This window comes from Myotis daubentonii, chromosome 2 (assembly GCF_963259705.1).
Source record: "Myotis daubentonii chromosome 2, mMyoDau2.1, whole genome shotgun sequence".
Lineage (NCBI taxonomy): Eukaryota > Metazoa > Chordata > Mammalia > Chiroptera > Vespertilionidae > Myotis > Myotis daubentonii.
This window is the reverse complement of record NC_081841.1, coordinates 212,868,707-212,889,340: the sequence shown is the minus strand read 5'-3', so window position 1 is coordinate 212,889,340 and position 20,634 is coordinate 212,868,707. Positions and strand designations below refer to the sequence as shown.

Genomic DNA, 20,634 nt, shown 5'->3' with positions numbered 1-20,634 from the left:
CTAAATTCATATTTCTTGTCTATTGCATCCGTTTGCTCGCAGCCCCTTTTCCAGATCCTGAATCCTTGCTGCAAAAGTTTGTGGGGGTGGGGGGGGGGGGAATAAACAAATGTCTCATAATGTCAACACTTCACTTAGTGCCTCTGTGTCTCTGGGTCTCTGTGGTTCCTCACCTCAGGCTTGGTTGCCCAGGGCTTCCATAGCAAATTACCAGGAAGGGAGTGTTTCTGCTCTCGTGGTTACCAAGGCTAGCCGTCCAAAACAAGTTGTCAGCAGGCACACTTCCTCTGGGGCTTCCAGGGAAGAGTCCTTCCTGCCTCTTTCAGCCTCAGGTGTGCCCAGGTGTCCTTGGCTTGTGGCACTATCCTTCTGATGTCTGCCTACATCTTAGTTTCCTCTCCCGTGTCTCTTCCCTCTTCTTATAAGGACACTGGTGCTATCGGATAAAGAGCCCATCCAACTGTAGAGTATGTCATTTAGTCATTATCCATTTAACCCAAATCTTATGGGAGGAGATTACATTCAAAACGCCTGGCACAAAGCCAATATTCTATAAATGGATTCCTTCCTGTTTGCCTCTGGGAATCAGGCAGTGCCATTGCAAAGGCAGTATGTGGTGTGGGGTTCCCAGGTGGGGGTGTAATTGTGTGCAGGTGTTTGTTTCACCTGCTCTACCTACAGGGTGTCAACCTTTATCTTTTATCTCCTTCCCCCCTCCCCCACCCCCCCATTCCCAACCCCCCCCCCCCCCCACGAGGAGGCAGCTTTCTTCTTGCACCATACACTTCCCCAGGGAACTGGGTATACTTCCTAACCTCCAGAGCCCTTGAGAGGACACTGTGCTGGGCAGAGGCAGGGGTTTCCCTGCCCAGAGGATTGGTAGATAATATCATTGCTCATATGTTATCAAAAGAACAGTCCAGGTGGTTCTCATGGCTTTGGTCTGGAGGGCACCTTCCCAAGGTAGACAGAATACAGCCCCTTTGTCGTTGCCTGGGACACAGTATCAAGCACCAAGTACAGGGTTTTCTAAGTCTCTGCTGCCACCATTTTAAACCAATTATTATCCTCATTATAGGAATGGAAAAGCAGGAAAGAGAAATTAAGACAAAAGTTCCTTCCTCAGATATATCCTGTAATTAAACAAATCAATATTTGGCTTGGGAAGCTGCATGTATTTCTTAGACCATTACTTTGCTCATTTGGGAGAAGGATTAATAAGGATGTTTCAAAATATTTATCCATCATATATATTTCAACATGGCCAAATGGCAGCCATCAAGAGAGGGTAGGGACCACTCTTTCTTGGACAGGCCACTGTGTTCTGTTCCAGCTATTTGCTTGGGGTTGGGGGTGAAGTGGATGGAGAAAGGGCTAACAATGTTCACTATCATAACTATGGTGATGGTTTTGTGGGTGCATGCATGTGGAGTTTGGGGACGATGAGTTTTGATTCATTTAAATATCAAATGTTTAGCCCTAACTGGTTTAGCTCAGTGGATAAAGCATGGGCCTGTGGACTGAAGGCTCCTGGGTTTGATTCCCAATAAGTGCACATGTCCGGGTTGTGGGCTCAATCCCAGGAAGGGGCATACAGGAGGCAGCCAATCAATGATTCTTTCTCATCATTGATATTTCTATCTCTCTCTCCCTCTCCCTTCCTCTCTAAAATCAATAAAAAATATTTTAAAAAATAAAAAGCAAAAAATAAATATCAAATATTTTACTATTTAATAAATATTAAATATTTTCAAAAAAATAAAAAGAAAGGACTATGTTTCTGACTTGAAAGTTAAATAATCTTTATTGAGGTTCTACTTGGTAAGTGGGAAATGAAATGAGGGGCTGAAATGTGATGGGCAGCCTTCAACGCTCCCTCCGACCATTGGTCCGTGAGGTCAGCAACTTGTTGATGGCTGTGCCGCAGTCGGAAGGATCGCGTCCAGCTACATCGCAGGCTTGGCGCTCCGCTTGCTCAGTGCTCTCACTTAGCTGAGGTCCAGCATCATGCATCTATATCCAAGGTTTCCTTTCCTTCCTGTCACTCAGAAGGGAATAAAACTCAGACACAGTCATCTCAGCTACCCTGGAGGATCAGAATATCAAACTCCAAGCTGCTCCAGTATCTAATCAACCATTTTTTTTTTTTTGCCTTGACCAATTGCACTTTGATGAGACCAATGGGAGGCGCCATTTGACACATGAATTATTGAGAAGAGACCTTAGTGATCGTATCCACAGAGATGAAGCTGGGCTGTGGAGGGACCTCTCCCAGCTCATACGGCGAGTTAGGAGAAGAGCTGAACCTGGAAAACCCAGGTCTAACCACAGAGCCCCGTTTCAGGTGCTGGTGTAAACGTGAGGGGAGTCGCATGGGAGAGCTAGGCTGCCCCTTGGTCAGGGCAGATATCTCTTTTGCTGCCACGTACGTATTAGAACGAGACAAGATTCTAAGACGCCCCACTTATGACTGAAAGGCCTTTACGTTCATTTGCTGTGCCATCTGCATGGGTGGCATTGACATTGAGGGTGGGCTCAGCTCTCATTCAGGATCTGCATGTCCTCCCTGTTCAGCCTCAACTCCAGCAGCTGCCGGTACAGTGTCTGGGATGTTGCAGTAAACTAGGAGGTTCTTGAGCAGCCTTTGAAACAATCCCATGGAGGACGTGGCCGTAGGGTTATCATCTATATCATTATCATTTCATTCCATCCAGAAAAGAGTTAAAGTGCACATTCCAGAGTTAAGTGAAGAGCTTGTCCAAAGGATGTCATAGACCTAAAATTCAGGAGGCCCAACCACCAGTGATCAGTCCTGTTAATAATAATAGCAGTGTCATCTTGATTAAAAAGAATAAGACAAGGGGTCTGCGATGCACTCGGAACCGCCACCACGGCCGCCTACACGCTGGTGCTGACCCGGCATGGCGAGAGCGCGTGGAGCCCGGAGAACCGCTTCAGCAGCTGGTACCACGTAGGTCTAAGCCCAGCAGGGCACAAGGAGGCAAAGCGTGGCAGGCAGGCACTGTGAGATGCCGGCTATGAGTTTGACATCTGCTTCACCTCAGGGCAGAAGAGAGCGATTCGGACCCCCTGGACAGTGCTGGGTGCCACTGACCACCTGTGGCTGCCTGTCGTGAGGACTTGGCATCTCAATGAGTGGCACTGTGGGGGTTCTAACTGGCCTTAACAAAGCAGAAACTGCTGCCAAGCATGGCAAGGCCCAGGTAAAGATCTGGAGGCACTCCTGTGATATCCCACCGTTGCCGATGGAGCCTGACCATCCCTTCTACAGCAACATCAGCAAGGATCGCAGGTATGCAGACCTCACTGAAGATCAGCCACCCCCCTGTGAGAGTCTGAAGGACACTATTGCCAGAGCTCTGCCCTTTTGGAATGAAGAAAGAGTGCCCCCCACTGAGTAGGGCACACGGGTACTCATTGCAGCCCATGGCAGCAGCCTTCCAGGCCCTGTCAAACATCTGGAGGGGCTTTCTGAAGAAGCCGTCATGGAGCTGAGCCTGCTGACTGGGATCCCCATTGCCTATGAATTGGACAAGAACTTGAAGCCCATCAAGCCCATGCAGTTCCTGGGGGTTGAAGAGACTGTGTGTACAGCCATGGAGGCTGTGGCTGCCCAGGGCAAGGCCACGAAGTGAAGGCGAGCAGGCAGAGGCTTTCCCCAGGACACCCTCCCTCCCATCGCATTCCTCTGCATCTCTCCTGTGCACATGCCACACTGACCACATCTGTAGGCATCTTAGGTCGTAGCTGCAGATGGAAGTGAGTGGCTCCCAATTTTGGTTTAGCCATTTTGTCTCCTGCACCCACTCCCTTCATGCAACCTAGTCAGAATGGCATCTCTGGGGCCTGGGGCCTCAATCCAAGCTGAGGGGGACTCTTATCTAAGTGAGTCCAGAGGTAATAACTCCGTTTTTTTGCTAGTGTTTTGTTTATTACTAAGGACCTGCTTGAGAGCAGGGGGACAGGAAAGAGCCACGTTAAGGTGTGACCCATGATGAGAGGCCAGAGTGCCTGCCTGTGTTCCCCAGAGCAGTCCTGTGCTATTCTGTAGTCAGGTGAACTGACGGGGGCTCTAGTCATTCCAGTGGAAGATGAGTGCATGGTGATTCAAACAAAGATTTCCTCCCTGACCCCAGAAAAGTCAGCTCCAGAAGATTGGGATCAATCCTGAATGTTTACGTGTTGCATTTACTTTTACAAAAAAAAAAAAAAAAAAAAAAAAAAAGTATCCTATATAATAAAAGGCTAATATGCAAATTGACCGAACAGAGGAATGACTGGTCGCTACGATGTGCATTGACCACCAGGGGGCAGACACTCAATGCAGGAGCTGCCCCTTGGTGCTTAGTACGCTCCCACAGGGGGAGCGCTGCTCAGCCACAAGCCTGGCTGATGGCCGGTGAGCACTACGGCAGTGGGGGGAGCCTCTCCTGCCTCACTGGCAGCCCTAAGGCTGTCTGACTGCTGCTTAGGCCCACTCCCCATGGGTGTGGGCTCAGTCAGACATCCCCCGAGAACTCTCGGACTGTGAGAGGGCATCGGCCAGGCTGAGGGACCCCCCTGAGTGCATGAATTTTCATGCACTGGGCCTCTAGTATCTATATAAAATAATACAAAACAAAAACCCTTTGGGGGTTTTTCGTGGCGGTTGAACTATTCCCACATGTGGTCATCACAAAAGAAGCCCTTCCTCACACCAAGGTGGGATGAGCTCCTTGACTGTAGGAGTCATCCTGCCCTGTTAGAAGCCCTCCACGGCCATATTGTCTCGTGGGAGGGAAAAGCCTCTTGATCACGTGCTGGGGTGTCTCTCACTGTGCGTGAGCTCTGAATCCTGTTCCCGTGGCTTGGCCCGGCCACGTGGGCCCAGTAAGCATTTTGAGCATAACTACTAAATCTTTTTCAGATCAGTCTAATAAAGGCGAGATGCGCAATAAGGAAAAACGACAACATGGAATAAGACAAGGAATACAAGTGAGAAGGTGACAATGTCTAGCCCCGATGGCGTGTCTGCTGCGTGCTGCACACTGGGCTGTGTGCTTTGCTCCGTGCTGCGCCACATACCCCTTGTCACGCCATGTAAGAGAAGGTATGATCACTCCCATCGTAATGTAACACAATGTCGTTGTTTTTACAGGAGGAAGAAAGGAAAACCAGCTTGTCAACATTTTCAACTCAATTCTCCACCTTCCCACTAGATGTCACTTTTAACCTACATTTCAAACCACAGCATCTGGACAGCATGCACTTAATTTATAATGTGATTAAGCACATTTCGAGGGCAGGTCATACCTGAAAATATGAAATCAACTCGACTGCTTCTGCCGGGGTTCTTGTCCCAGCATCAAGAAGGGTTCAGGAATCTGGAGAAGGCTGTGCATAGATTCAACAGGAATCCAGAGACTAATGAGGAGTCCTGAGAAGAGTTATAATTTTGAAAGGCATTGGGGGTCAGAGGAGCTTAGCTAAAGGAGCTAAGATCTAAGTTCTTAAGTCTAAGGCCTTAGGTTCTCTCGTCCCCAGGACCCCATGCTTTTTATTAACACAACTTGTCCTGAGGCAAGGTGGAGATATACACTTCAAAGGATCAGGGTTTGGTACAGCCTACAGCTGTTTAAGTGTTTGTCCAGTAGGAGGCAATAACATGTAGATTAAGATGCCCTTTAACTGTCTGGCAGCAGCAAACAGTTCAATGTACTATCCTATTCAGGTTTGGGGAAATGCCTTTAGCCATTCTCAACAGGTGACTACCTGTGTGACTCAACCCTGTTGAGTCCCCAAGTCTCATCAACCTTTTGATGAAACTCTTGAAATTATGACATGCTGGAATTGGTCGCCGGCAGCTTCAATTTGATTCTGTTTGACTTGTCAAATATGATTGTTGTAAATATCGATCTAGTCCCCCAGCTTTGGGATGTCACTTCCCTGTGGTGACTAGCTATTGAGAGCCCCCAACAGTGGGTTCGCAGTGGGGGCTGTGTACCAAGGTGACCTCCCCAGACACCCTGAGGACTGCGGAGGACTGCAGTGGACTGCTTACCTGCATGCCTCTAACCCATCCTTGTCACTTGCCATCTTGCTGAGTCACGTGGATTGGGACTCCTGCTTGCCATGTCTTTGTGGTTTCCTCTAAGTGTTGCAGCCCTCCCCACCTTTTCACCACCCCCACCCTCCAGCCTTCAGGTCACTCCCCGCCCCCACACCTGCCCTGCTGGACGTGTGAACTGAACCTTCTCTCTTGATTACTCAGAATATTGCTAAGATCACGTTGCAGTATTTAAAACAAACCAACAAGCAAATGCCTTTGACTATGGAAGAAAAGAAGAAGAAGAAGAATACACTCCCACTCTACACACACACACACACACACACACACACACACACACACACACACACACGGATATGGACACATCACTCCCGGTCGCCAGGGGCAGGTGCCTCCGCAGGCTTCCCTATGAGCTGTGACTCCCCAGCCCTCGCCTGCAGGGACAGCTTCGGCGCTCTCCAACCACAGACCCACAGGAGCAAAACCAGGCTCGGTGGGGCCCAAACTCGTGCTATTTTGTGACTACGACCTAGAAGGCTCTTTAAAAGTAAAACTTTGGTTTGTCCCTTCATGTGGACAAGAGAAAGGCCCAAAGATACGAATATGCCCTGACTGTGCATAGCGTCTAAGTTGGCCAGTAGGCTAGGGACATGGGGGGGGGGGGGGGGGGGCGGGGGGAGAAATGAAATAAAACTGGTGGAAGGGCTATGTGCAATCGTCATAGCTTCCAGGTATGGCCACGAGAGGGCGCAGCTATGCTATGAATTGAATATCAACTCCAGACTGCTCAGAGTTTAGAGAAATGGAGAAATTACTTGAAGCCTTAATTTGTCTTAATTCCCCTCCCAGTCCTTATGCTTTCTTCCGTTTTTTAGCCCTCATGTTGTCACAACTTACTGGAGCCCAGTCTCAGCTTGAGCACCTTATAACCAAATTATGATTCAACCCTGCTAACCAGGCCTACTTAGGTATCTGGGGTGTCTGAAAGGAGCAGATGCTATGCATCCTCACCTGGCCCCCAGGAAGCACTTAGAGACTCTGCCGTGCCTGCCTGGACAATGCCAGACCGGCGGGAATCGCCTCCCCAGTTCCACCACTACACCAAGAAGCTAAAATCACATTCTATGGAATAAACAATTTTTAAAAAAATTAAAAACCAAGAAAACAACAACAACAAGCAAACAAAACCTTCAGAAAGTGAATTTGGAAGATGATTGGCAGCAGTGCCTGATGGGCATTTTTTTTTTTTTGAGTGCCACATATTTTGTGGGGGTGGAGGGATGAGAGGGTGGGAGGGTGGGGAATGAAGCCTTAGAAAGTCATATTTTATTCACATTAAGCCATTGAGCTGTTTATCTAAGAAGACAGCACGGTCTCTTTTAGAATCCAGAGCAAAGTTGTACACGGAAGTATTTGGGGGAATGAATTTCAGTTCAAGAGTCCCTTTTAAACTTACTGCAGGGAACTCGAGATGCAAATTATCAAAAATACTCAAAACTCCCAGAGACAAACTAATGAGATTAACTGTATTAACCATTATCCAGCTCATCCAAGAATAAGTATTACAATTGATTCTGAGGCCTATAACTGCCGTGTTTTATGACTGAAGGTACGAGATAGGAAAGAAACTTAAAATATAAGTCGTAATTATATAAATGAAAATTGTTAAATGAAGGAGAACTTATTTAAAATGTTGTATTTCATATATTTCTTTGCAAAACAAAGGGAAAGTCATATCCCTGTCAAACACATACATTGCGTTGGTGAAATAACTAGTTTCATTCCCAAAAAAGGAAGGAAGAGGGATCTAGATATACCTGATTCATGCATTTTAAAATAAATGTCAATTTTCAAAAAAATTTCTTTGTTGATGTTGTAGGTCTAAAAAAGTAGTTATCTGTCTTTCCATGAATCAAGGCATAAAATTTCTGTTAAATATTTTATTATGTGCTTAGATGCTGAAAAGCTTCTCTTTTTAACTAATGAAAATTTTCCGCTAGGTTTGTGTTCAAATGATCAAATGTCATTATTTAAGTCTTTTAAATGTTTAAGAATGTTTAATGGTATTTTATGAATATGAATACAATAAATATCTTGAAGAAAATTTGTAAAATACATCAAGATACAGAGATTAGAATAAAAATCACCCATGATCCCAATGCACTGCCCATACCTTGACTCAATTCTTTCCGGTCACTTTTATATTTCTAGAACCTAAGAAAGGCAGTTTAAATGGGAAACTTCAGAGCAATGCCGTATTTGAATATAAACAGAAACATTATAACGTGGAACACAGCACATAGAATCCAAATTTGGCTTAAAAATGAGATAGATCACATTAATAGATGTGAGTGGGAGCTGAGTCGATTTGACCTCTCAGTAAAGGTCAGGTTCTTTTGGTAAATAGTCTTTTATGGTGATAGGAAGGTTGGCCACTGTACATCCCCTGTCCCCACTAGCTGCCTGTAAGATGGTATGTGACAAAGAAAGCAAGTCTGAGACCCAGTTCTGCCCAGCACGCCAATATTGATTAGCAAGCAGGTACAAAAACAGTCACACAAGCTATTCTTATAGCTCCTGGATGTCCTGCCCTCAGCCCTCAGGCATCCTGCCTTACATATGACATGAAAGGTTTACTGAGAGACACAAAATTCTGAGGGAAGGACCAGTGAGCCCTGGGTGGTGTTTGGTAGAAAAATCTAGGATCAGCCCTAGCCAGTTTGGCTCAGTGGATAGAGCATCGGTCTGTAGAGCGAAGGGTCCTGGATTGGATTTTGGTCAAGGGCATGTACCTCGGTTTCATGGCCATCCCCGGCTCGGGCCCTGTTTCTCTCACATTGATATTTCTCTCTGTCTTTCCCTCTCTTCCACTCTCCCTAAAAATCAATGGAAAAATATCCTCAGATGAGGATTAAAAAAAAAAAAAGAAAGAAAGAAAAATCCAGGATCAGTAGGGCTTGAACTCTAGATCTTAAACTTAATACAGCAGACCCAAGGGTGGGACTTACAGACATTTCACAGATGGTGAGGCCTGTGCCAACGTTTCCAGCTAGCCTCCAGCCAACCTGGACATCACTGTAGGTTTTGACAGCATCCTTTGAAATATTGAGTAGCCACATCTGCATCGCTGATTCTGGAATAGGGCACATCGAATGCCAACTAGTCACTCTTCCGTTACGGTTTAGGGTAGCACACATATATGACACTGTTTATACTAGTGCCCTGGCTTGCATCCTTCCCTCCCTTCATCTAGTTTCAACCCAGCAGTCCAAGTGGTCCTACTGAAATATAAGTCTAACTAGAGGCCCAGCACATGAAATCGTGCACAGGTAGGGTCCCTAGGCCTAGCCTGTGATCAAGGCCATCTTCCGCCCACTCGCCAGTCCCCAGTCCTGCCCCACCGTCACCCACCCCAGTTCCCCCACGGGTCCCTGTTGGCCATTCAGCGATTGGAGTCTGCGGCTGGGGTAAGAGACCAAAATGTGGTCAATGCACCTCATAGCGACTGGTCGATCCATTGTTCTGGTTGTTACGCCATATGGTCACTGGCCTTTTATTATATAGGATTATATTGCTCTTTGCTCTTTTGCTTTGGTGGCTCAATGTCACACTCAGAGCAAAAGGCAACATTCACACAATGGCCCATCAGGCACAATATCTGCCAGGCAGACACAGAGGAGAGACTCCGCACATATTTTTGCATGAATAACTGAATAAAAGAACCAATGAATACAAAAATGTTTTAAAAGTAAATTGTCGTATGAGCAACATAATAAATTGTGTGTTGTATTTCCAATGAGGTTTTTAAACACCCTCACTTTAATATTCTTAATTCTCCAGCTACTATACAATCTCAGAATGAAAAGGTGCTCTACTGCCTGAAGGAGCTCCCGAATTAATCGAAAGATCATTTAAATACCAGAAGGAACTTTTGTTTATTGCGAATTTTATTTTTAGCACCAACATACTTCACAGTGAAACGTCAAAGCCCCAGGCTGTCAGCTAGATGTCTATTTTCATTAGTGTTCACATCTGATACTCTATGTATGAGGGCATCACAGATAATCATTATCTGCTACCTTCTCAATCATTTTATTTTTTTCTGAGTTTTAAAGTAATATTGCCCCCATGGATATTTTTAACAGATAAGAAGACCACACTAAAACGTATAGCACCCAAGGCTGCCAAAATTACATTGATGACAGGAATGAGATTGCACAAATTGATAGCATCTTTTTAATTTTCTTATTTATTAATTTTTTAACTGCTCTTATAAGATATTTTTTAAGTCTTCAGCTTCCAGGGGGCATCTGCTGCCCTCGGGGAGTTCCGCATCTTGCAGACACTAGGATGTGAAGTGGGTATGGTAGGCTGATCGGCGCCACCCCAAAAAACGTCCCTGTCCGCCTCCTCAGAACCTGTGACTAGGTGACCTTAAGTAGCAAAGGGACTGTGCGGGTGATTAAGTTAAGTGTTTTGTGCTGGGGAGACTATCCTGCGTGGTCCCACTCGGCCCAATGCTACCACTAGGGCCATTAGAAGAGGGAGACAAGAAGGTCAGAGTCAGCAATAGATGTGACCACAGATGCAAGAGGTTGGTGTGATGCAGGGAGGAGCTCCCGGCCAAGGAATGCCTGTGGTCTCTGGAAGCCCTACCAGACAAGGAAAGGGGTTTCCCCTCAGAGCCTCCTGGAGGATCACAGCCCAGCCAACACCTTGACCTTATTTCAACGAGATGGAATTTATACTTCTTACCCCCAGAACTGCAAGATGATAAATCTGTGTTGTTTCAAGCCACACACTGTGTGCTAATCTGTTAGCACAGCAGCGACATGGAGGCAATTGAAATGGCTTTCAGACCTTCTTCTAGATCAGCGGTTCTCAACTTGTGGGTCGAGACCCCTTTGGGGGTCGAATGACCCTTTCACAAGGGTCGCCTAAGGCCATCGGAAAACACATATATAATTACATATTGTTTTGTGATTAATCACTATGCTTTAATTATGTTCAATTTGTAACAATGAAATTGGGGGTCACCACAACATGAGGAACTGTATTAAAGGGTCGCGGCATTAGGAAGGTTGAGAACCACTGCTCTAGATGGAGATCACTTCTTTATTACGTAAGATGATTAAAAGTACAAATGCATATGTTAAATCACTTGTCTTGTTGTTGCTAAAAGTCTGCCGTAAATGCAAACTGGGATTATTCAAGATGAGCATCTGTGTCAGTGAATTTACCCCGAAGCGCCACGAGACTACCGATCTCGTCATGACTGTGTGAAGCTCCACTCTGTGCAGGATTGGATGGGGACAGGCTGAGCCCCCAGAAGTTGCCACTGCGACAGAGTGAAAGTCCACCACACAGTCGGACATTGCTCCCACCACACACACACCTATCGCACTGTTCATGCGCCCAGGGGAGTGGAGAGCTGATTTTGCTCATCTCTGGGAAAACAGGACTAGGAACGCCAGACAGATTTGGCTTTGATGTCTCCCCATTTACCATATTCATAAGTGTACAGCGCCGGAGAAAAACTCACCTCTCTCAAACAAAGCATCTTCCTTCCCTTCATGTAAGAAAAATATGGCAGACATTTAGTAAAGTGAAACATAACTGCAGATTTACCTTTTTGGGGACTCAGACATCTGGGCTGTGCGATCCTACATCACCATCTGTGTGGCCACCCCACTTCTGATATTTTCTGTACTTTCGGCTAAATAAACTGGAATCTGACAGGGTGCCTGGACTCACGATCATATTGAATTGATCGGCAAAGGCTTTGCTTCCAACTTCAATCACCCTCCATATGTCCACCCATCTTCTCTGCAGTCAATCACCACCAACTGCCACTCATGTCGGTCTCCTCACAGGTCTCTTTGCCTTCTCCTTTTTGCTTTGTTTCAATTCCTTTCAAATAAGTAACAGTTTTCAGTATAGAAAGTAGATTAGGGACTTTAGATTAAATCCTTCGAAGTCTGTGATTTTTATTGAAAATCAGACTCCTTACTCCAAGATGTTCACTGCCTCAGTTACCTAGTGCCTGTGTGCCTCTCTGACCTCACCTCCGTTATCTGCATCTTCTACCAGCTTGCTTTTCTTAGGCATTTTTTTTTCCTCTTCCTGGAAGTGCCATTCTTGTTCCTTCAGTGGAGTGGATCTCTCTCTCTCTCTCTCTCTCTCTCTCTCTCTCTCTCTCTCTCTCTCTCTTTCTCTCTCTCTTCAAATGCCACATCTGTAGAGAAGGCTTTCTCATCTACAGTAACTTACTAGCAGACCCTGTCATCAGCTCTTACTAACACATGACCCTTTTTAATGACCTCATCACAATAAAACATATCCTACGTGTTTTTGTCTATTTTCTCTCTATCATCTTATCAGAATAGAAGTCCTACTTGCTTCTAAAATAGAGCCGGTTTCCAACAACCATGTCTTGATTGAATGAATACACAGTATAATACAGCATTGTTAACTGCAATTATGATGCTGTGTATTAGATCTCCAGAGCTTATTCATCTTCTAACTGCAAGCTTATGCCTTTGACCAACATCTCCTCATCCTCCCAACCCCCCTGCCCCTGCAACCCCCCACTTTACTTCTGAACTTCTTGCGGGCAGGGATTGCACCCTGCTCTACCTAGTCCCACTTCCACAGTGTTTGGCTCCCCATAAGCTTTGCTGAGTATCACGTACAAACATGCATACAAAAGTCTGCAGCCTCAGGTATTATTGCAATCACACCAGAACAGTGAGCGCTTGGCTGTTTTGCAGAGTCCAGTGATAGGTGTGTAATAATATAAATATTTTTAGTTAGCCTTATTTTAGCTTCTGTCTTCCACAGCTCTGAGAGCCAGGGGAAAGCAACATCCCTAGAATTTTATTGACTCCACTTGTTTTATATATTGAGGCAGGTATGTACATATCCCAAGGAATAATGGGTGTTTACGATCAGAAGTTCCCTCAGGCAGCCCCCAGGAAGCTAAATAGCAGAAAAGCAGCCTTGTAAGATGAAATCACCTTTGCAGTACATTTAGATGGCCTTTGATTTCATGGCTCCTAGCAATATATTTGGCACTCCATAAACCAGACATTGGCACCTGCGCTAGGCCCTTTATATGATCTCGGACAATATTGTTTTATTCCTTCTGGGGCAAGAATGTCCAGTAGAACTCTCGGCAGTGATGGAAATAGCTCTGCACGGTGTGTAGCTGAAACGTCCGGTGGAGTAGCCATCGGTCTCCTGCGGCTCCTGAGCACTTGAAATGTGACTGATGCACCTCAGGAGCTGAGTTTTAATTATGTGAGCCTGAACTTTAATTTGAAGGAGCCCCATGTGTGACGGGGCTGCCATATTGAACAGCACGGCCCTAGAGGGTTATGAACATTATGCCATCTTATCTATGTGTTATCTATGTGCACTAGACATCGTTGACTGAAGGTATTTACAATGTAATGAACTGGGTTCTGCAAATTGAAACTATTTTTGACCTGGAAGTAGCATTTGATTAAGTGCACTTATAGCCAGGTCTATAATATGCATATGTATATATGTATATATGTATATGTATATAATTGTATATAATACAAGAGGCCCGGTGCACAAAATTTGTGCACGGGGGAGGGGGGTCCCTCAGCCTGGCCTGCACCCTCTCCAATATGGGACCCCTTGGGGGATATTTGACTGCTGGTTTAGGCCCGATCCCTCTCACAATCTGGGACTGCTGGCTCCTAACGGCTCACCTGACTGCTTGCCTGATTGCCCCTAACCACTTCTGCCTGCCACCCTGATTGCTCCCTAACTGCTCACTTGCTGGCCCAATTACCCCCAACTGCCCTCCCCTGCCAGCCCAATCACCCCAACTGCCCTCCCTTGCCAGCCCAGTTGCCCCCAACTTCCCCCCCCCCCCTGCCGGCCTGGTAACCCCACGCAGCCTGCCATTTAGTGGTTTGGTCATCCCTCACTAATCCCCCTGCTGGCCATGTCAACCCAAGCAAACTGCTGTTTGGTCGTTACTGTTACTGTGACAGCGTCCCAGACAATTTGCATATTCCTCTATTATTAGTATAGATTATCTCAGATTACCATAACAAAATACTTTAGACTGGGTGGCTAAAACAACAGAATGCAAATTAAAAAATATAATATGTATATAAGGTATGAAGTTTAACTAATCATACTTTGAAGAAAACCTATTTCTTTTAAAGAGATGACTGATTATTTCGTTGAGAAACTATTTTTATTTTAGGAATTGTATACTGGACTTCTGGTTTTCAGTCCAGTGTGTAAGGAGCTTGAAGTGTTGGGACAACTGGACATTCACATGCAAAAAAATGAAATTTGACCTTTATCTTACACCACTCATAAAAGTTAACTTGAAATGGATTAAAGGCTTAAATGTCAGATTTTTGAAACTATTAAACTCCTAGAAGAAAACATAGGGAAAATGCTCCTTGATATTGGTCTTGGCAATGATTTTTTTGCATATAAAACTACAGCATAAGCAACAAATGCAAAAATAAACAAATGGGACCACATCAAATTTAAAAACTTCTGTAGCGCAAATGAAATAATCAACAAATGAAAAGGCAACATTTGGAATGGGAGAAAATACTTGTAAACCATAGATCTGATAATAGGTTAGTATCTAAAATATACAAGGACATCACACAGCTTGATAGCAAAAAAGCCAAATAATTTTATTTAAAAATGGGTAAGAAACCTGAACAGATAAATTTTTCCAAAGAAAAAATGCAGATGGCTATCAGGTACAAGAAAAGGTGCTCAACATCACTCATCCGCAGGGAAATGCAAATCAAAATCACAATGAGATATCCCTTCACACTTCCTAGAATGGCTTTTATTAAAAAGATCAGCAATTAACTGTTGGTGAGAATGTGAAAAAACGGGAACCCTAGTGCACTGTTGGGAATGGGACTTGGTATAGCTACTACCTTGAAGATATATCTGCACACCCATGTTCATTGCAGCATTATTTACAATAGTCAAGACATGGAAACCACCTACGTGTCCAACAATGGATGAATAGAAAAAGGAAATGTGGAATTTACTTATAAATATTATGTAGCCATAAAAGCAGGAAATCCTATCATTTTGACAACATGGATGAAACCTGAAAACATCCATGAAGTGAGTCAGAGGAAAGACAATTACTGAATGGTCTCACTTGTATGTAGAGTCTGAAAAGGCCAAACTGGTAGAAATGGAGTGTATGGTGGTTGCCAAGGGGTGGGGGATATGGGGAGATGTTGGCCAAAGGGCATGAGTAAGTGTACACTGGTTTGGAAATAAGTCCTACCAGGTAGAGCTTGTTTAGTGTAAAGCTGAGCTCTGGATCCAGACGCCAGAGGGACCTGGAGCGGTGATGTGTGAAGGTGTGCAGTGATGCTGCCTACGTGTTAGGCCGGTTTGAGGATCAGATTAAATCATTTGCAGGGAGCATGCAGCCTGAGTGCCTCTGCCTGGTTGTTCACATCATTTTTAGACAGAATCCTTCTGAGGAAATTTCTACTAATCCGAAACTCTCAAAATGGAATTGGGTTCCCTTGTCAAATAGTTTAAGGTCATTTGAATATTTAAGTATAGACTGTACCTTTAGTACTGATTTTGAAAACAACAACAACACATCTTTGAAAGGTTGGCCAGATAGCATGCTGTCTAGTATCCCGATAAAGAGTGAAATTTTAAGAACTTATGAAAGCAGACGATGCATGTAAAACCACGTAGGAAACTGTGAGAGCCAAACATAAAAAACATTGCTGGCAATAGCTTCCGTTCTTACTGCACAGTTCAGCTCATCGTCAACAACATTTCTCCACAGCCTTGGAATTGTGCAGTGTCAGAGTTGGGGAAAACGTCAGTGCTCATAAATTCAACTACGTTTTATAGATGTGGGATACAAAGTTCAAGAGATGGAGTGATTTCCCATGATCACAAAGCTAATTAGTGATAGAGCTGAGTTTAAATTATGGATCTAAAATGCAGTTTAGGGTGTTTATTATATGCGCTGCCATCTTTATTTCCAACTGCGGTAACATTGTAGAAAGCCTAAAGACTCCATACTTATATTAGAACAAAGGTACCTTTGTTCTTTCTTTTTGAAGTGTCTTCTTGAAGCTCCATAATCTTCACCATCCATGGGAGAGCATTTGCAGCAGCCATGCTGTGCAGAAGTCACTCCATGTTCTGTTCCTTCTATGAATGCAATACTGCAACCCCAAATTTTTCCCTAACATGGGGGCAATGTTGTTCACTTACCAACATAATAATAGCACCTACACACTAAGCAATTTTCAATCACTGTGATATTACCTCTTTTCATTTTTATTTATTTATTTTTAAATTGAACTTGTATGATTTTGACTGGATTTGGATAAAATCTAGATTAACTGGGAGAGTGAATACTATTGACTATACTACTTGGAGCTTCATGATACTGAGTTTTTCTATCCGTGAACATAGACTCTCTTCATTGCTTTTTTTCTTATTATTGTCTTTCAATTCAGTTTTTCTGTTTATTTGTTTTCTCCACACCATTTTAAAACATATCTCCATACTATTTTTTAAACAAATGCTCACATTTCTGAGCATTTGGCTTTTGCAGAACATTTTACTTGTAAAACCATTTGAGCCCACTGGTTTCTCTGTGCAAAGAATTATGATGATAAATTTAATGGCAAAAAAAAAAATTTTCTTTACTTTAATGTTTGAAGAGCCCGAGTGATTAAAATGTTTTTGTCTAGAGAGGAAATGCATTTTCTTCTGCTGGGAGCCAGGGAACATTCTGACCTGGAAACGCGTGCACCCCTTCTGGAGAGAGTGTGGTCCTGGGATTCTACTCACCTTTCCTAAGGCACTGGGGCTCTGGATTGTTGTACTGGCTCCAGAAATGCAGAGAAACTTTGCTTTTATGTAATCAACACTTAGTACGTATGGCTCTGAAAGATGCTTTATGCAAGATGTAGGTATTTTCCAGTGAAAGCTTCCCTTCCAATAGCTAGTCTGACATTCTGCCAAAAATTAATGTTTCAAGGTTGGCTTTCAGGAAAGTCACTTAGTATCATTAACAACCTCAAGTTTCTACAAAAAAAAAGTAGTTTAGGGGTGCTGAGCTCCATGGAAGGTGGCTTCTCAGCATTCTTCTTACTTAGAGAGTGTGCTTAGGTGAGGTAGGCAGTGATTCAGCCTTTTCTTGGTACTATGACCACCATCTCTGGTTTTCCACACACCTACCATCAGAGAGTGGTGAAATAGGAATATTTCAACCCAACAACAACGCCTTTGGGGAAGACCTACCACATGGAGGCACCATGCAAAGTCATGTGATTCCTAATGTTTATTCACTTTTGCTGAAACTTTGTAACTGGTTATTGGGTTCTAGTGGTGTCTGCATGTGACAGGCATGACCCTGAAATGACCAGCTATGTTATCATTTGTGATCATGCTCCAACTTTCCAAATCATCTGCTCTCCTCTGCATATGTGGGCCTGAGCCCTTGACGTGGCTCTCCAACTCTGTTTCTAAGAGTTCCTGTCGCCCACCACCCATGAAATTAAGAACTGTGCCTTCTCCATCACTATGCCAACCACCTAGGCTGGCAAAGGTTTGGGGTCCTGAATTCATCAAAGGGGGTGGGAATAAAGAGTACAACTTGTCCCCTTTATGCATAATTTTGGTTAATACTTTATTAACCAATATCCTCACAAGGCTGTTGTACGTTTCATTGAGATATAATGCAGATATAACATGATCCTATCTACTCATTTGTAACTTGGTTTATATATATATATATATATATATATATATATATATATATATATATATATATATATATTAGGGGCCCAGTGCACGAAATTCGTGCACTGGGAGGGGGGAGTGTCCCTCAGCCCAGCCTGCCCCCTCTCACATACTGGGAGCCCTCAGGGGATGTCCTATTGACGGCTTAGGCCCGCTCCCAGCTCCCCTTGGGGAGCGGGCCTAAGCTGCAATCTGGCCTCCCTTTGTGGGAGGTGACCGGGCTGATCAGGGGAAGGCACCAGCCCCATCACCCCGCTGCTGCAGCCACTGCCAGTCACCACATCCAGCAAGGTATTTTCATCAATACGGACTCCAGTCCCATCACCATGAAAAAATGACAACTTTTTTTTAGGCATTTTCAAGATGTGTCTTTCATATAATAAAAATTTCTTTATTATTTCTTTATCCTTACCTGAGGATAAGTTTCCATTGATTCTTAGAGAATGTGAAAGAGAAAGGGAAAGACAGAGATAAACATCAAAATGAGAGGAACACTTTGATTGGTTGCCACCTGCATGGGCCCTGACCTGGGCCCCGGCCAGGGAGGAGCCTGCAACCTAGATACATGCCCTTGGTCAGAATTGAACCCAGACCCCTGCCATCGGCAGGCCAAGGCATTATCCACTGAGCCAAAGTGGCTAGAGCAGGATATGACATTTCTTAGCCCTCCAGCAGCGGACCTTCGTTGTTTTTATCAGGAGTGTGGTGAAAAACCCTAGATCACCGTTTTGGATTCTTATTACCCAAGTTACTAAGAATATTACCAGTGGCACAGAGAGCTTAACCAATGAGCGGTCAGAAAAGGTGCTTCCTCTGTAGTTCACACCAATCTGCGGCTTGGCACCCCACCCACCCCCACCCCAGGCTTGACGCCTCTGGCCCAGGCTTCAGGCCTGGGCAGGGGAACCCCATCTCCCCCGATCACAGGCTCCACCCTTGCCCAGGCCTGACCCCTTTGCCAGAGGCGTTGACCCCCATCACCCTCCGATTGCCAGATTGGCCCCTTGCCCAGGCCTGATGCCTCCGCCAGAGGTGTAAGGCCTGGGCAGGGGACCCCCATCTCCCTCCCATAGCTGGCTCTGCCCCCCGCCCAGGCCTGAGGCCTCTGGCCCAGGTATCAGGCCTGAGCAGGGGACCCACACACCCCTCTGATTGACGGCTCCACCCCCCTCCCAGGCCTGACGCCTGGGCCAAAGGCGTTGACCCCCATAAACCTCCAATTGCAGGATCGGCCACTTGCCAAGGCCTGATACCTCTGCCAGAGGCGTCAGGCCTGGGCAGGGGACCCTCAGCCCACTCCGTTGCTGGCTCCCCCCCGCCCCCACCCAGGCCTGATGCCTCAGCCAGAGGAGTTGACCCTCATCACCCTCCGATCCCCTGATCGGCTCCTTGCCCAGGCCTGAGGCCTCCAGCAGAAGTGTCAGGCCTGGGCAGGGGACCCCCAGCTCCCACCATCCCCGGCTCCACCCCTGCTACCAACGATCTCTGGTACCGCCCCTGCCCAGACCTAAGGCCTCTGGTGGAGGCATTAGTCCTGGGCAGGAGACCCCCAGCTCGCCGCAATCTCCTGCTCTGCCCCGGCCTAGACCTAATGCCTCTGGCCAAGGCATTAGGCCTGGGCAGGGGACCCCCAGCTGCTCACGATTGCTGACTCCGCCACTGCCCAGGCCTAACGCCTCTGATGGAGGCGTTAGGTTTGGGCAGGGGACCCCCAGCTCCCCACGGTTGCAGGCTCTGCCCCCAGCTCCCTGCAGTTGCAGGCTCCGCCCCTGCCCAGGCCTAACGCCTCTGATGGAGGCATTAGGCCTGGGCAGGGGACCCCCAGCTGCTAACGATTGCTGACACTGCCCCCAGCTCCCTGCAGTTGCAGGCTCCGCCCCTGCCCAGGCCTAACGCCTCTGGCCGAGGCATTAGGCCTGGGAAGGGGACCCCCAGCTGCTCACAATTGCTGACTCCGCCCCTGTCCAGGCCTAACGCCTCTGGCCAAGGCATTAGGCCTGGGCAGGGGACCCCCAGCTCCCCGCGGTTGCAGGCTCTGCCCCTGCCCAGCTCCCATTGCGGGCTCCACCCCTGCTTCCTGCGATCACTGGTCGGGGTGGCAAAAGTGCCCGGTTCTCTGATCACGGCTGGGGGGCAGGGCAAAGGTGGCCCCCAGCGCCGCCTTTGCCCTGCCCTCGGCTCTTAGCTCCCCGCTGGGTTTCGGATCACAGTCAGTGGCAGGGGGGCTTCTTCCGTCCTTTCCCTTTCGCCTCCCAGCATTGTGCCTACATATGCAAATTAACCGCCATCTTTGTTGGCGGTTAACCACCATCTTAGTTGGGAGTTAATTTGCATATCTCCCTGATTAGCCAATGGGAAGGGTAGCGGTCGTACGCCAATTACCATGTTTCTCTTTTATTAGATAGGATATATAACCTTATATTGAATACAACAAATATGTTGAAGCATCCAATGAATATTTTTAAGAGCATCACCCACAGGAATGCGTGGACTTGACAAGCAGATGTTTGATTGCATCTCATTTTAAATGCCAGAAACATGGCTGAAAATTACTCAACAGCCTCGTTCAAGAGTGAGCTCCTCTGGACAATGCAGCTTAATTAGCACTCGAGCTCACATTCTTCCTGATTTTATACTTCATGCACCTACAGTCTGGATTCTACCCTTTCTAACTGTGAGAGCTTTCACCATTTATTCTTTCAAGTAACCAACGCTGATTGTGATTTTACTAAGGCTACATGAGGCTGGATATT

The 20,634-nt window shown here is 45.9% G+C and overlaps 1 pseudogene; it reads left to right on the top strand.

Moving 5' to 3' along the window:
* The first annotated feature begins 2,243 nt into the window (after positions 1-2,243).
* LOC132226810 (phosphoglycerate mutase 1-like) lies at positions 2,244-3,829 on the top strand (annotated as a pseudogene).
* The last annotated feature ends 16,805 nt before the right edge of the window (positions 3,830-20,634 follow it).